At 42.4% G+C, this 18,112-nt stretch overlaps 1 protein-coding gene across 11 annotated transcripts in view; it reads right to left on the minus strand.

Moving 5' to 3' along the window:
• The window catches only part of CELF1 (CUGBP Elav-like family member 1), a 69,716-nt gene extending 52,233 nt beyond the window's left edge, over nt 1-17,483 (minus strand). For 3 of the 11 annotated variants that reach the window (XM_081155478.1, XM_081155481.1, XM_081155480.1), the window contains exon 1: nt 17,227-17,384. The gene's annotated coding sequence lies outside the window, so the exon portion shown is untranslated. Of the gene's footprint in view, nt 1-17,226 lie in introns of all 11 variants that reach the window. The other 8 variants (XM_081155472.1, XM_081155476.1, XM_081155471.1 and 5 more) reach the window with 7 other exon arrangements.
• Between the last annotated feature and the right edge of the window lie 629 nt (nt 17,484-18,112).

The following is an 18,112-nucleotide window of genomic DNA, read 5'->3' on the forward strand; positions in this document are numbered from 1 at the left end:
GGTCATATTAAGAACCAGAATAGCAACTAAATAGTAAATGTGTTTTAGGGTAAATGAAAGAAAGGATAAAGCTGGATTAGATTTTTTCCCTTCTTTTCTTTTTAAATATGTTTTTATTGATTTTAGAGGGGCGGGGAAAGGGAGAGAGAAAGAAACATCGATCGGCTACCTCCTGCACGCCCCCTCCTGGGATGGAGCCCAAAACCTGGGCATGTGCTTACAGGGAATCGAATCAGTGACCTCTCTAGGTACATGGGACAATGCTCAACCAAATGAGCCACAGCGTCCAGAGCTGCTTTTTTCTTTTTTTGACGGGGGGTGGGGTGGGGGTGGAAAGAAACGATTTGTTATTTCACCTATCTGTGCATTCACTGGTTGCTTCCTGCATGTGCCCTGACTGGCGATCAAACCCAAAACCTTAGTGTGTGAGGACAACGCTCCAACCAACTGAGCTAATGGCCAGGGCCAAGATTTCTTTCAGAGCCAGGCCACACCTGCTAATGATTAAAATATTTGATTACTTTAACTACCTTGGCTACACAGCAAGAAAGTGCTGGTAATCACGAAATTCCAGAATATTAAAAACTCAGCCACATTTTCATTCCCTACTATGTTGAAGTCAAGAGAGCAAAAGAGCCCTGGCTGAGCATGAACCTGTGCACCAAAAGGTCACTGATTCAATCCCGGTCAGAGCATATGCCCAGGCAGCAGGTTCCATCCCTGTGAGGGAGGCAACTGATCAATGTTTCTCTTTCTCTCTTTCCCTCACTTCCTCTCTCTAAAATCAATTTAAAAAAAAAAAAAAAGCAAAGGACTGCCAAAAGTATTTTCACTTTAATTTTCTGGTAAGACAAAAAGAAAAATCAATGTTGGAGCCAAATTCTTCATTTCTAGGTATGGTAAATTCTTCGAGAAAAAATATCTAGTTTTAAGAAAGTGAAAACATTTCTGTGCATCTTATTAGAAAATATGGGTTTGTGCTTTGCTCAAAGGGAATAAAATAAGCTAATTATCATAAATGTTTACCTAGTACTACCTTTCAAGCAGTTCAAGAGAGAAAAAGTAAAATAAAACTGAAGCACTTACTGATAAGAGAATAAATGACTGGTATACTAAATACTAAGCAACATGACATCCAAAAAATGGACCTAAAAATCCCTTTTTTGGTATATGTAATTAATAATTACCAAAATAATGTTGGTTTTGAACTCCAAACTCACTTTTGTGTAAATGAATCTACTCTAAACAATGGAAAAAGCATTCACAAACACACCACAAAAAATGCAAAACAATTTGCTTATCTGGCTTTTGATTCTTTTAAAATATTCTGAGGACTCTTCTGATACTCTTTAGCTCACAATCATTTCATCATATTAAGCTCACTATAAGGTACTTGCAGCTGAACATATAGCACTGATCATCCTTCCTCCCATCTGCTAAAGAACTAGCTTGCTCCAAACACGGCACTGTCTCGTCGAAGTTCTAGGTTAGGTATGACATACTCTTCTAATGAATTATCCGTCTTGTCAATGACTGACATCCATGACTTAAATGGAGATAAACAGGCTAAAGAAAAGCACTCGGGTCTGATTTTCAACTGCTGTTTAAGGGGAGAAAAACAAAACATAGAGCTTTTACAATGGAAAATCCATGTAAAACTATGTTCGTTCTCTTTGAATCAGGCACTGGGTTTTTAGGTAAACCTCAACCTGAGGAAAGGTGGAAGGGACAGAGGCTGCCTGTCCAGAATGGCGTAGAAAGTTTCCCTGCATGACCTCTAAGACCTTTCCTAACCTCAGAAAATGGGACTTCATTTATGAAAAGTAGAGGCATGGTAAATGCAACGCATGGGTGGGCACAACAGAATAGTATTGCTGGAAAATTAGAAGGCCTGGGCTGGAATCCTGCTTCTGCTTCTATGTGAACCTAAGTAAGGCATTTCACTTCCCTCATCTGCAAAATGAAAAGATTAGAGAAGAAAAACCTCTAAAGACTCTAATAGTCTGACACTATGGCTTCCCCTATGCCTACCTCGGCCACCACCTTCCCACTGCTGCCTTACCATAATTAGGCAACTTTTTTAAGCATCTAATTAATGGAACACAGAAATTAAAACCTTTAACTTTCTATTTCTGGCTCACTGCAAATGTACAACAGCAGTTTATCAAGAAGTAGTTAATGCCCCACAGTTCTTGAGATACTGGCTTTTCTTTGAACCCCAGTGACAGTTACACAGTGACAAGTTGTAAGCAGGAGGTTGTTACCATGGGGACCCACTAGGATTCCTGGGGGTGGATCCAGCAGGCCTTTCCCCCCACACTTCTTTTTCTTGTCAAAGCATTTTTTTGATGTTCTGGATCTGGCAATTCAGAAAGCCTGATCTGATTTTTCTTCAGCAAGCTGCCTTCTAGAAATATTACCATGTAATATACAGTTCTACAGAAATAAAACTTTTGGTGACTCTCTCTTGCAAAAGAGTTAAATATGTTCACCTTAATCTTTCCCCTCCCTATTCATAAAAACAATTAAATAAATACAAACTCAATGAAGTTTCAGTGACCTATTTATGCTGCCATTTCTTTCCAAATCACCATACTGCATAAATTATATTATTTAATATCTTCAAGACTTCAAAGTTCTCCAAGGCAAGTTTTGACTCAGGAAATTTCAGCTTCCCTACATATATTAGAAATGTAACAGACACACAAAATATAATAACTCAAACTCATTATAAAATAAATCAAACTGATTAAATGAGAACAGAAAAGCGTAAGTTTAAATTCCAAGTCTGCTCCAAAGTCACTGTGTGTGAACAAAGGGGATATATAATTCAGGGATACGAACTGCCACTCCCAGCTAAATGTGGGCTGCCACTCAGCTCCCCCGAGACACATTCTGTTAGAAGATACCTTAAGAAAACAGATCATTTACAAGTCTGATCTGTGCATCTGGTTTGTTCAGAGGAGAAGTGGAACAGTCAGAATTCAAAAGAAAACATTTTTCTAAGTTGTATGCTTCTTAGAACAGAGTGAAGTCTTTCTCTAGATCTTACTTAGCCCAGAGCAAAGTTACACCAGACAGATGAGCACTAATAAATAAAAACAGCACTTGATTTCATAGTAATAATGGAGAACTTCAGCTATCCCAGGCCTGATCCACAATAACTTACAAGCTAGAAAGTACCTGAAACAAAGCTTCAAAAAGTGTCCCTGTGCTCGTAAAAGTATTTCCTTAATCTCAAACTAATAATTAAAAAGCCTAAATATAAATGTCACTAAGATAAATGTGTTGAAAACCAAATTCATAACCATATTATAGAACAGAAATCACAAATTCACAAGCCTAAAGGGGAAAAAAATGATCTGAGGAGACAGGGTACACATCAGCTAAAGGTAAGCAACAGGCATCAAGATATTCCATAGAAATATTGTATCTGGTTTTGATATATTTATTCACCTAAGCTTTCCTGTAGCAGGTCCAAAAAAGTTATTTTTAAAGTTTCCCAGTCCCACTGTCACAATGTATAACCCAAATTAGTTCAGTAAAGAAGTTTGCAAATTTTTTAAATTGCACTTGTAAAGTATCCAGAGGTTATAAACATGCCCTGCTGGAGTGGCTCAGTTGGTTGGGGCGTCCTGTGTACCAAAAGGTTGCCAGTTCAATTCCCGGTCAGGACAAATACCTGGTAGCAGGTTTGATCCCTGTTAGGACAATGTCTTTCTCCCCCCCGCCCCCAAAGCATGTCCTCAGGTGAAGAGATATACATACATACAAACGTATATACATATATATAAAAAACATGGTCTTTCCCATAAACTTGAAAGGGGAAGAGCAAAGAACAAGCCCAGACAGTTTTGCCACATTAGTTTAATATCAGAGAGTCTAAAGACAAAAAGGAGAGACTCAGGTGACAGGACATGAAAGGAGGCAAACTCCTGGGTACTTTATTCATTTTTACTACTGGTTTACAATTTCCTTGATTTTATTTTTAAATGCATGCCTTGGCCAGAAAAGTAAGACAGCATACACTGCCAGCAGTATCAGGTTCTCCTTTTCTTATTCTCTGGGGCTACAGAAAACAGAGCCAGAATCAGGGTTGTCTAAGAGCCCTCTGATTTTGTCCAAGCAATATACGATATGAGGTTTCAAGATCACAGAACTACACAAAGGCTTTTCTAGTACAAATCTTAGCCAACTTAATGTCTTTCAATGGAAAACTGCTTACTTTTCCCCCCAGAAAATTCCTTGGAGCTTTAAAGTATACTTTATCTTCAAAAAGCAGTAATTTGAACAAACAAGAAATTCACAGAATTTCAATTTTAATATTTTCTTCCTATTGCTAGTCCTTAGCACTGAACTATCTCAAAACATAAAAGTGCCATTAGACCAAACATGGACTATTCAACAAATATTTATTGACTATCGACTTTATATAAAGCCCTGATATGAGTAAGCACTATGGACTGTAAAACCTCTATGCACAGTATTTGGTTCAATACTATATACACATTACATGATGATATAACAGTGTTTAGGTACATATTCACAACCTGGCCTCCGCTGTCAAATAATACCTTCCAGATTTTTCTACCCTGCAAATACATTCCTTCCTGGTTGTATACAAATCCACATTTCAAAGCTGGCTCTTGTCGCTTTTTAATTCCTGCACATTAATTAATATTACAGGAAAATTTTATATTTTTCTGGAATAAAGTCTTTCAACTTAACAGAAATGAAATGATCACAGGAAGAAAAAAAATTAAATTAAAAGCATTAAACTTTCTCGGAGCTTCCCTCCCTTCCTCATTAACATTTCTCAAAGAAAACATCTCCACTGTGATGATCCTATTACAGATCATTTGTGAAGTTACTAACCCAGCAGAACCCAGGCAGACTCCATCAACTGGGCACACAGCCACTTACCATTACCCTTTGTTTAAAGTCTCAACCGCCATTCAACCCACATCACTGTGTTCCACTCAAGTCCATCAACCTTTTTTAAAAAGAGGAAACAATCAGGACACCAAATGTGTTACTTCCCTATAAAAGAAAAAAGGACCTAATCCATATGCCTCACAAAAATATTCTTTAACAATGATGGCTCACTTTAAGTTTCCTATTTGAAACAGCAGTATTATTTTATTATCTGTCTTATATGCCTAAAAGAAGTAGTTATAAACAAATTATCATTAAAACTTGTTTAAAAACAAAAAACACTTCAATCTTGATCTGGCAAAGCACCAGAGAGCAGCTGTCTATACACCAAAAACAGCATCACAGGTGCATGTCTACACTACAGGCTAAGGAGCCAAGACCTCAGCAGCCTAAGCTTGGGGGTAGGGAGGCTTTTCCAGGGGGTGGATGGATGATCTTTCAAGAGAATGACGATCCTAGGCCTGACTACTCCAAAATTCAGATGAGTATAAGAAATGTTAGGCAGAGCTCTGTACTTGGTGTCTTATTTAAAACTCTTCAGTTGTAATTAAGAGAAACCTCCTTCAAACTAACTTAAGCATAAAATGGAATCAATTGAAAGGATACTGGAGTATAATCAGAGCCCAAAGACAGAAAGAAAGTACAACAAGGCCACACCTAAAAAGCCTTTATGCACCCAGACTTCTACTCTGCAGGTGGACGGCAGCCTCTCTCTCCAGAGCTACATTTCTCATCTATACATCTTTCTGGATGAATTTACTTAATTCTCCCTCTCTGCAGACTGGCCTTCACTGCTTCCACATGTATGAATCTGAATATGGCTGCGCCCCAGCATCTGAGCTTGTACATTTGAAGTCCCTGGAGGTGATCTGTTTGTTCCCTACAGACGCAAATCTCAATTCCAATCTCAAATTCCTAGGAAAAACTGATTTGCCCAGCTTGGGTTAGGTGTCCACCCCTAGCACAATAAGCTGTTATAAGAAGGGCTAGCCCTGGCCGAGTGGCTCAGTTGGCTGGAGCATCCTCCCCGTACACCAAAAAGTCACAGGTTCAATTCCCAGTCAGGGAACATATCTAGGTTGCAGGTTTGATCCCTGGTTGGGGCACGTGCGGGAGGCAGCCGACTGATGTTTCTGTCTTGCACCTCTCTCCCCCTTCCTCTCTAAAAGTCAATAAAAACAGCCCAGCCGGGCGTGGCTCAGCGGTTGAGTGTCGACCTAGGATCCAGGAGATTGGGGTTCGATTTCCAGTCAGGGCACATGCCCGGGTTGTGGGCTGCAGCCGATCAATGACTCTCTCATCATTGATGTTTCTATCTCTCTCTTCCTCTCCCTTCCTCTCTCTGAAATCAATAAAGATATATTTAAAAATAAAAATAAATAAAAGTCAATAAAAACATATCCTCGGGTGAGGATTAAAAAGAAAAAGAAGGGCTAGATCACAGGATATAATTAGGGTAGGGACTGAGTGCCTGACTCTTAAAAAGGTATGTAATTCACTAAGCAAAAAAAGGAGTCTCCATCCTCAAAAAGCTTAATATCTTGCTGAAATGAAAAAAAAAATCATTAACAAAATACTAAATAATACCCTATGATACAATATTAGAATAAATGGACAAGAAAAGCTTCATGGGAAAGGTTAGCTGTGCACTAAATGGCAAACAGATTGAGCCACGAGCAGAAACGAGGATGCAAATGTAGGGCCTGCTCCTCTTGCTCTAGCCACCTAAGAAATAGCCTCCAGTGAAATATCCTTGTGGAAAGCCTACTATAAGGCTAAAAATGACTACATGACCACAAAGCAGTACTGCTTCAATGTGCAGTAATAACCAGCTAGCTGATGAATGTCAGTTATACATTCTCAAGTTGCTTGTCATCACCACCCTTGACTTCCTTTCACTCCCTGGACCCCTAAGACTCTTGCTCAGACAGCATTCCGAATCAGGCAGGCAGCAAACAGACGACACAGGTGTTTCTCCCTGGTAGTACTCCACCCAATCCAGCATGGTAAGTTGGCAGCATTACGCAGACAGAATTCAGGCAGGAGAGAGACACTAGGCAAGCTATGCGATGGTAGTGTGGGGGGAGGGCCCTGGAGCAGAAAAGAGGAATGTTTCCCACACACAAATGCTACAAGCACAAAAGGAAGCTGGGAAGAGCCTACAGCGAATTATCCGTATAAAACAGAAACTAGCAAAAACTTAACAGATGTCCAAATAATATTGGGTTAGAAAAGACAGTCTACTCACAGTAGACTATTACCCCACATGATCACCAAAGTATCTATTGGACACATTTCTAGCCTCTGCAAGAGCTTGCTTCAATTTCACAGGAAACAAAAAGGTTAAAGACCAGTGAGAAAGTGGTGACAGTTTCTAATTTAGGGATTCCTTTGGTGAAGAGTACCAATGTGATGTAAACGGAAACTACTGACTACTGACCTTCCAAAATTCAAAGTGTAACACTATAACATTAAACAGCTTTGGAACTAAAAAACTTCATTTTGTAGAATCCCCAAACTAAAGACATTTCCCAACTCAAAACTAAAGTTTCAATGGAGTTTCAACAGGGGGATAGTGATATTCAACTCCATTTTTCAAAGCTGAACAAAGCTGTAAAAACGAGCTGGCAGTCGGTGGAGGTCGGAAAGTTAGTGAACAGTTGTTTTTTTATTTTATTTATTTGTTTATTTATTTATTTATTTATTGAACATTCCTTTCTCTAAAGCCACACTCTCCACCTAAAAGTAGCACATTAAAATCAATTCAGTGGTCTTAGCTAAACCCTTCCCTTCCCTCTCTTCTCCCCTCCAAGCGAGTTACCTCTATCTTTCCCTCTCCTAAGCTCCAAGGGCCCTTCTTTTCCTCACAGAACTTGTTTCCTGAGCCTATGCAACCCAGCTGGCTCACTTCTACTACCTCTGTAACTTTCTAAATAAACTTTCTCTTACAATTTGAGTTTTTGGCTCTGAAATCTTTCTTTGCTGAACTCAAGCAAGGTCCAATTTTGCCTCTAACACTGCTGGTAACAAAAATCACTGTACAAAGAAGTTGTTAAATTTATATGTAAACAATACACATCACAATCCCTACCCTTTCTGCACAAAAAAGTTATGATAAAAAATGAGTTACTAAGATAGGCCAGAAATCTTCAGCCTTTACCTCTCTCCTAATTAAAACAGAAATACATCACTGCCCTGGCCGGTTTGGCTCAGTGGTTGGAGAGTCCACCTGCGGACTGAAGGGTCCGAGGTTCGATTCCGGACAAGGGCACTTTCCTCAGTTACAAGCTAGCTCCCTGGCAACCAATCGATGTCTCTCTCTCACAGTGGTGTTTTTCTCTCTCTCTCCCTGCCCCTTCCACTCTCTGAAAAGCAATGGAAAAAATATCCTCAGGTGAAGATGAAAAAATATATATGCATATCACTGACTGTCTCTTTGAATGAAAACTAAATGATGTCAAATCAACTATAAATAATTGCCCCCACAAAATAAATAAAATCAACTAAGTGAGATCTGTCAGATCTCACTGCAGCCTCTAAACTAGAACTCACCATTCCTCTTTACATTTGCTGCCATATTTTCTAAAGGAGGAAAAGAAAAATCAGCGTTACAATCCAAAAACTGTTCTGAAAATGAGTTCATTTCTTGAAAAATGGGGTAAAGGGCAGATGATTGTCACATTAGATAGAATTTTACAAAGCTCTAAGTTAAAATGCTTTAAATCACTTAAAAGGCTGAATTATCTTATATTTAGTCTGCTCCCCTTTCTCATCCCTTGAAAAAAGTCTAATTTTAACCTAACTTTTCATACTTATGAAATTAATGACAGCCCTGGCCAGTGTGGCTCAGTTGGTTGGGAGTCATCCATGCTCCGACAGGTTGCCAGTTTGATTCCTGGTCAGGGAGAGTGCAGGAGGCAGCCCATCGATGTTTCTCTCTCCCTCTCCCTTTCTCTCCAAGAAAAAAAAAATCCTCAAAAAACAAAACAAGAAACTAATGTTAAGTATGAAGAAGGAAAAAAAATCACACATGTCCCAACACTCAGAGAAAATTTTGGTATTTATCCTTCTAGCATGTGAGATTGTGAGATAAAGTTTTTAGGAGAATTAAATATTTCCTTAGTGGAAAGAATAGGTTAAGTCAATATGGAGTTTATGATGGATATAAAGCATTCTTGGAAAATTTAACAGGTCTGGAACTCAAAGAAGTTTAAAATAAACAAATAGGCCTAGCCAGAATGGCTCAGTTGGCTGTAGGTTCAATTCCAGGTCAGGGCACATACCTGGGTTGCAGGTTTGATCCCCAGTTGTGGAGCGTAGGGAAGGCAACTAATTGACCAAACATCGATGTTTCTTTCTCTCTCTCTCCCCCACTTCCTCTCTCTAAGCATGTCTTCAGGTGAGGATTATAAAAATAAAAATAAAAATACATGTGCTCATGGCCTCATAGCAGAGAATAAAAAAATAACAATGGAACAACTCTGTAAAGAAACCCCTACTTTAAGGTTACAATTATAAGATCTCATCACGAAAACTGTCTTTAGCAAATTATAAAGCTCAGATAAGGATTCTTGATACAATACAGTTTACAAAGCAAATAGCTAAAACTGATTAACTCTTTCCTCTGCATTACAAACTTTTAATATTAGAACTCTCCCCCTCCCCCATGCCTAAAACTAGTTACCTACTTAGGAAGAGACTCAGGTGTCCCTATTACAAATCCAATAATATACTCATTTGTATTTTCAGTTTTCTACCAACAGATTCTCATGTGAAGTAGACAGCGAAAATAAATCTAGGAAACCACATTACCAAGGATTCCACAGGGAACAGTAAGCTAAAAGGTTCTATTGGGGAAGGATGCCTTGTGCAGACAACATTTCAGATGCACAAATTGGACATTAGGAAACAATGTCTCATCCCTTAAGCCATAAAAGACAAAGGAAAATGCAAAACAAAATGCACCCAGAAGGGGAAAAAGGAAAGGAACACTGACTTAGTAGCAACTTTTTATGTACAGCACTGCTAGGCATTTTAACTGTGTCACATTTTTTTGGTTGAACTGCACTGCTGACCCATGTGATAAGTAGTATGCCCATTTCTACACATGAAAAAAGGAAATAGCATTATCAACACTGTACCAGACACTGTTCAGTGCCCAGCATGTTATCTCAATTAGCTCTCACATTACCATTCCAGGTTGGTATCTCTATTTTAAAAATGGGAAAACAGGCCCAGAAATGTGAAGGTCACACACAGTGATGATACCAATTTTTAAGCCCACTGGCTTGAGCTGTCACACCTATCCCTCCCTAGCTATGCTTATAAACCCCAGTCGAGTCACATCATTCTTTGAAACCACAAGTTTTAAGGACTCAAAAAATCAAATAATCAATTCTCAATTATGGAAAAGTACTTCTCCAGGATTTTTTCAAAAATTTGTTTCTATTTTACTTGCTTGTTGACTATTTCTGTGTGCCGTATCACCTCTTGAAAGGAGTGTGCAGGTAAATAAGGATTATGTTAGTATCAACTTCATAATTTATTATAAGTTCTACTTGGAAAGGCTACATAGAAAGTTAATTCCTGATTCAAATATTTCTGGAACACTTGAATTTCCATGCTACATTCAATTTCTAACTATTATAAAAAATAACCAAGACTCAAAGAACAGCTTTGAACAAACGAGTGGTTCATGTTGTTTGGAAAAAATGTACTGCATGTATATTCTCCCCGACACTAAAATAAAGTCTCATGTGTTAAGTACTATGAGGGCTGTAATACTTCATGGCACAATAGGGTTCACTGAATAAAACTTCCAGTTCATTCTATGACCCAATGATTAATATTAAACTCCATTTATTACTAGAGAAGAAGAAAATGGAGTGGGAGGCAAGGTCCAAAAAGCAAAGAGAGGAAAAGTAGAAAATCAAGCAGATGAAAATCAGTTATGAATCTCCAAAAAAAAAGAAGCTCATCCTAAGAAAGCCTTTCATGCACGAGAATACTCTGAATAGCTTTGTTCCTACTGAAAAAAACAAGACCTATGACTACCTTCAGTATGCTCTTTCCCTGAAAATATTAATCAGACTAGGCCATTAAATGCCAAGTTTTTAAACTTATCTGTACACAATATGAATACCTGGAGATCAGTCCACTCTCTGACAAAAAAACTCCTGTATTATTATTACAAAGCAAAGGCAGAAACTTAAACTTGCCTATTCTTGTTCTCTTCATGTGACACTTTTTCTGTATACAAGCAGTATTTTGAATATGCTGAACACTGAAAGATTGGAAATTATGATTAAATTAGAAATGGTGCTATTAACTGTGATTTGGTTCATTGTCATGTACTTTTATGCATAACAACATGTCTGAATTTTCAAGAGATTTGAGCTTGTTAGTGAACATACCTGTGTGGCAATCCATACACAGAGCATGCATTCTAACCAATTCGGTGGCCCTTGTAGAGTTCCGAAAGAGGAGAGAGCAGCTTTGCGCAGTGGCAGTATCGTAGCCAATGAGGTTTACCCGAGGCGCGACTAATCGGAAGAGGGGAGAGCTATCAAAAGACATCCCTGACCTCAAGAAATGAAGTCCTGATGCATACATGCTACTATGGATGAACCTTAAAAACTTTGTGCTAACTGAAATAAGCCAGACACAAAAGGACAAAAATATTGTAGGATTCTAGTTACACGAAATACCCAGAAGAGGCAAATTCATACAGACAGGAAGTAGACTAGAGGTTACCAAGGGCTATGAGGGAGAATGGGGTGTTATTGCTTAATAATGGTTACAAAGTTTCTGTTTGGAGTGAAAAAACATTTTGGAAAAAGATAGTGGTGGTGACTGCACAATACTGTGAATGTACTTTAAAAAAAAAAGTTTTTATTGATTTCAGAGAAATGAAGGGAGACGGAGACAGAAACATCAATGAGAGAGAAACACTAATCTGCTGCCTTCTACATATCCACCAGGGATCTGAGCCCACAACCTGGGCATACGGTCGGACTGTAAATTGAACCTGTGACCTCTTGATGAATGAGACAATGCTCAAACAACTAAGCCCCACCATCCAAGCACTATGAATGTACTCTTAAAAATGACTAAAATCACCTAACCTAAACCTAAAATTATAAAACTCCTAGAAGAAAATGTAGGGGAAAAGCTTCATGGTTTTGGACTTGGGCAATGATTTTTTAGGTATAAGACCAAAAGCGCAAGCAACAAAATGAAAAACAGACAAATGAGATGACATCAAACTTTAAAAAATATTAAGTTTTTAAAGGACACAACCGACCAAGTGAAAAGGCAACCTACAGAACGGAAGAAAGTACATGCAAATCAAAAATTAAAAAGGGGCCAGGCCAGGCGTGGCTCAGCGGTTGAGTATCCACTTAGAATCCAGGAGATTGCAGTTCGATTCCGTCAGCACACATGCTCAGGTTGCAGGCTCGATCCCCAGTAGGGGTCGTGTAGGAAGCAGCCAATCAATGACGACTCTCACCATTGATGTTTCTCTCTCTCCCTTCCTCTCTCTGAAATCAATAAAGATATATTTTTTTAAAAAATTAAAAAGGGGTTAACATTTAGAATATATTAAAAAACTACAATTTCACAACAAAAAAATCAAACAGCTGTAGCTGGTATGGTTCAGTGGTTGGAGCATCCGCCTGCACACTGGAGCATCTTGGGTTTAATTCCCAGTCAAGGGCACATACCTGGGTTGCAGGTTGGATCCCCGCTCCCAGTCTGGGCTCCTGTGGGTGGCAACCATGTGTCTCTCTCCCATCGATGTTTCTCTCTGTCTCTTTCTCTTTCTCCCCCTTCCAAAAAAAAAAAATCTGATTTAAAAATGGGCAAAGAACTTGAACAGACATTTCTGCAAAGACCTTGGCCAAAAACCATAATGTTCAACATCATTAATCAGTGAAATTCATATCAAAACCACAATGAGATATCATCCCATACCCATTAGGATAGCTACTCTTTTTTTTTTTTTAATATCTTTATTGATTTCAGAGAGAAAGGGAGAGGGAGAGAGAGAAACATCAAGGGTGAGTGAGTCATTGATCGGCTGCCTCCTGCATGCCCCCCACTGGGGACTGAGCTCGAAATTCGGTCATGTGCCCTGACCGGAAATCGAACCTGGATCCTTTGGATCATAGGTTGATGCTTAACCACTGAGCCACGCCCAGCTGGACCAGGATAGCTACTCTTTAATAAAAAATTTAAAAACTGGGTAGCTCTGTTGGTTAGAGCATCATCCTGATATGCCAAGGTTGCGGGTTCGATCCCTGGTTAGGGCACATACAGGAATCAACTGGGAAGTGCATGAATGAGTGGACAACAAATCGATGTCTCTCTTTCTTCTTCTAAAGTTAAATTAAATTTAAAAAAACAAACAAAAAACAAGTGTTGGCAAGGATGTGGAAATATTAGAGCCCTTGTGCTACTTGATGGGACTGTAAACTTTCAGATTTGCAAGATAAAAATTCTGTAGATGCCCTAGCAGTTTGGCTCAGTTAAGAGTGCCGCCAGGCCCGGCCGGGCGTGGCTCAGCGGTTGAGCATCGACCTAGGATCCAGGAGATCAGGGTTCGATTCCTGGTGAAGGCACATGCCCAGGTTGTGGGCTTGATCAATGACTCTCTCTCATCATTGATGTTTCTATCTCTCTCTCTCCCTTCCTCTCTCTGAAATCAATAAAGATATATTTAAAAAAAAAAAAAAAGAGTGCCGCCCAGCCAGGCGTGGCTCAGCGGTTGAGCATCTACCTAGGATCCAGGCGATCTGGGTTCAATTCCCGGTCAGGGCACATGCCCACGTTGCGGGCTCGCTCAATGACTCTCTCTCATTATTGATGTTCCTAGCTCTCTCTCTCCTGTCCTCTCTGAAGTCAATAAAGATATATTTAAAAAAAAAAAGTGTCTGCCCACAGACTAAAGGGTTCCAGGTTCAGTTCCAGCCAATGGCACGTATCTTGGTTGCAGGCTCGATTCCTGACCCCAGTCAGGGTGTGTGCAGGAGGCAACCAATTGATGTGCCTCTCTCACATCCATGTTTCTCTTCCCCCCCCCGCCCCTTCCTCTCTGAAAAGCAATGGAAAAAATATCCTCAGGTGAGGATTAAAAAATTTTTTAAAATTCTGTAGAGATTTCCCAACAATGTGAATACACTTAATGTCACAGAACTATACACTCAAAAATGGTTAAGATGGCCCTGGCCAGTGTGAGTCAGTTATCTGGGCGATGTCCAGTGAACTGAGGGGTTGCCAGTTCAAGTCCCAATCAGGGCACATGCTGGGGTTACAGGCTTGATCCCCAGTGGTGTGCAGGAGGCAAATGATCAATGTTTTACTCTCACATCAATGTTTCTCTCTCCCTCTCCCTTCCTCTCTCTCTAAAAATCAATTAAAAAAAGTCTTTTAAAAAAAGTTAAGATGGTAAAGTTTATATTATGTGATTTTACCACATAAAAACCGCAAATATAAAAATTGGTTAAAATGGCAAATTTTGTTGTATTTCAATTAAAAAATAATTTAATATATCAAAACCCACTGAATTATATGTTGTGTGAATTACATCTCAATAAAGTTGTTTAAAAAGGGGGGGGGGGAGAGCAGAGGAAACAGCAATTTGCTGAGAGTACCCAAAGCCTTGAACTCTGGAGCCTAATGCTCCTATTTCCTTCAAATTCACAGTGGCCTCCAGGTGACAATTCTTCTCTTTCCCTTTCCAGGCACACCACCACCCTCTAACTTCCCACTTCCTTATTAGGTCTAACCTCACAGTCAAAGTAAGTTAAAGAAGCTGCAGTAGCAGTCACAGGAAGGGGCAGGGAATGCTGGACTCACACTCCACATTTAGCAGCAGAGCCAAATCTTTATTTTAAAAAAAAATTTTTTTTTAAACCACTGTAGACATACAATAAATATTAGGTCTGTGCCCTTCCTCTCCTCCTCTTCCAGCTCAGCATATGTTTAAAGAGCGATTTTTCTGCTCCAGTACTGTGATATCCACTGACCTACCTCACATGTGCTAGAGCTGTTAAATACAGAGCACCATTTAAAATGTGGTTGTTAAACCCGCCTATCACCTATTATTAAATCTTAAAACACAGCAGAAAACTGTTACTAGGATAAGCCTCTTTTGGTAAAATAAGAAACATTTCTATAGCATATAAAACCGGTGATAAGACAAAGACTGAACATCAATAATTACCTCTGAGTGGTGCGACTAGGGGGAGTTTTTTCCTTTTTGGCTTACATGTATTTTTTTTTATAATGAACCTGTAACTTCTGCAATAATAAAAAAACCTAAGTTTTATAAAAATAAATCATCTGAAAAATAAATAAATAAATAAATAAATAAATAAATAAATAAATAAATCATCTGATTCAAAATTTCACTGCCTGCCTCTTGAGCCACAGGCACTTTCACGTGCTACAGCACTGAGGCTGGATTAGCAACATGTGCGAGGTAGACACATTTCCTCCATTTTGCAGATGAGAAAAAAACCGAGGCTCAGTTTGTGCAGCTAGTAACTGACAGCAAGGACTACCATCCAGGCCTCCTCACTTCAAACTCAGGGCCCTTTCCATTCCATCACATCTTAAAGGGCAATTTGCACGGTATTGTTTTTTAAAAATCTGATGAGACTCTTTTAAGAGGACTTGCTAGGTAACCTTGGGCAAAGTCACTTAACCTCTGGGGGCCTTCCCTTCCTCATCTAAAAAGTGAAGGGGTTGGAAAAGATACTCTGTCTCTAAGAACCCCACATGCTAATGGACTCTGAACCCAGACACTATCTAAGAGATAACATCTAGAAGAAAACCCTACCGGCAAGAAGGTAGGGCTGGAAATAAGTGGAGGCCTACGCTCCAGGCCAACAGCCATTCTGAATGGACACAGGTGGCGCACGGTCGAGAGGAAATTTGGAACCACTGGGGGAACCATAAACTTCCTGGTTAAAGCAACAGCTGAAAACTCCGGATTCAATCTTGGCTAACTCATGATCAGAAACCACATACTGTCAAGTCAGGAGAACAGAAAAAAAACGGGCACGGAAGGTATTGGGGTGACTGTAGCAACAGTTTACGCAAGCAATGATAACCGTGATTTTTCCACGTGGGCTCGTTAACGTGAAAACAGAGAGAAAAAGAGCTCTGGGCGGTTCTGAGTGGAGACACCTTCTGCCTCACCGAGAATTTCAGAAGAGCCTGAAGCACGCACAGAACTCCAGGAGAGGCCACGCTCACAAAGAGTCGACCTAACACTTGTGGAAAAGGGGAAAGAATGCGATAAAAAAGCCTCCCCGTTCCGCAGAGAAGCCAAGAGCCCTGAGGAGCTGAAGTTCCCGTGCAGGAGTCGCTGGGCACCGGGCACCTCGCACGGCAGACATTACAGCGCTCCGTTCTACTCAGAACTGTTACGATACAGCCTCCAAACTCGGGGGCAATAAAAGTACAGCGTTGACTCGGCCGGCGAGAGAAAGGTTCCATTTTGATGAAACAGGCTCCGACCAACTACGAGGATGAGCCTAAAGCGACGAAAGGCTCCTTAAAGCTTGTGCAACAGTCTTAAGAGAATTCAAACGACACCCAGACCCGAGGACCACAGCCAAGACACCGGTGGCTTTAAATCCAAAACCAGGCGCCCCGCGGAAAGCTCCGCGATGCTCCCCGCGCCCCGGGTGCGAGATCGCAGCCCAGCTTCTAGGCCACGACGGGGTGAGCACCTGACGTGGGGGAGGGCGAGCGAGGCCCTGGCGGATCTGGGCCGAGGAACCGGGGCTCTCCGCGCCCCTGAGGGGACGCGCTGCCCTCCGGGGACAGGGGTCCTGGCCCCCCCCAGGGACGAGCAAATGGAACACGTGGGGCGACAGGAGCAGGAAGGGGTGTCCCGGGCAGGCAGCCTGGGTCTGGCACGGCGGCCGGAAAAAGAAGAGAACGGAGCTGCCCCTGGGCAGGGAACGGAGCCTGCTGGGTCCGGAGGGTGAAGGCAAAGGGCGCGGGGCGAGGGAGCGAGGCCACGAGGAGGGCGGGTCTCCCTGGGCACCGGGGCACGCGCCGGGCAAACGCGGCGGGACCCGGGGAGCAGAGAACCCGGACACGCGGGAGGGGACGACGGCCCTGCCCCCGGGGCGCGCGGAAAACGAGGAGCGGCCGCGCCCCGAGGGCCTTGTGCCCCGCGGCCGCCCGGACCGGACCCGCCCCGCGGCGCCTCCCTCCAGCCTCCTTTCCCTCCCTCCCACCAGCGGCCCGTTATCCCGCGGCCGCCGCACTCACCAGCGGCTGCACCTGAGCCCGCCGCTGCCTCCGCTGCTGCCTGCGCCTCCTCAGCCGCCGCCGCCGCCGCCGCCTCGCTGCTGAGGCCGAGTCCCGGGGGAGCCTCCGCGTCCCGCCGCCGCTGCCGCTGCCGCCAGAGCAGAGCACCCCAAAATGGCGGCACTTCCGGCACCTACCACCGGCGGGGAGGGCCGGGGGGGCGGCGAGGAGCGCGTACCACGGCGGGGCCGCCCGCAGCGCAGACCCGAGCGGAGCGCGGCGCGGCGCGGCGCAGGGGCGGGCCCACGCCCGGCGCTGCAGCGCCCCCTCGGGCTGGGGAGTGGAGAAGCAACTGCGCCGAAACCCGGCCGCAGGAGAACCCGCAGCTCTGGGAGCTCCCGGGGCGCATCCCTTTGTCTCCGAGCTCTCCTGGAGGGAAGGGTGGGAGGACCCCGGCCTGGGAACCTGAAGTTCTCGGCTCTGCGCACCGCGCCCACGGGAGCTCGGAGGACCTGATGGGCAAGGACCCCTGCTTGGCACTGAATATGCACATAATGAAACGAGGATGGATGGATGGATGGATGGATGGATGGATGGATGGATGGATGGATGGAGGGTGGATGATGGATGGATGATGGATGAGCTGAAGGGAAGGGAAGGGTGTGCTTGGCCAGCCTTGGGCACATGACACACCCTCATTTCTGTCCCAGCCGAGGAGCAACAGGGTCCCCGCCTTCCTCCTCCTTTGCTGAATGTGAGTGGAATGTGAGTGGACTGCAAGCTTTCAGAATTAGGGGAATGCTTTCTAGCGGGATGATCCGCTGTGTGAACGCACAACCTTGCCAAATCCCTGCTGCGCCAGGAAGCTCATAAGGGGCCTGTTAAGAAACTGGTGGGTGATCTGGCC

Source organism: Miniopterus schreibersii, assembly GCF_964146895.1.
Source record: "Miniopterus schreibersii genome assembly, chromosome: 12".
NCBI lineage: Eukaryota > Metazoa > Chordata > Mammalia > Chiroptera > Miniopteridae > Miniopterus > Miniopterus schreibersii.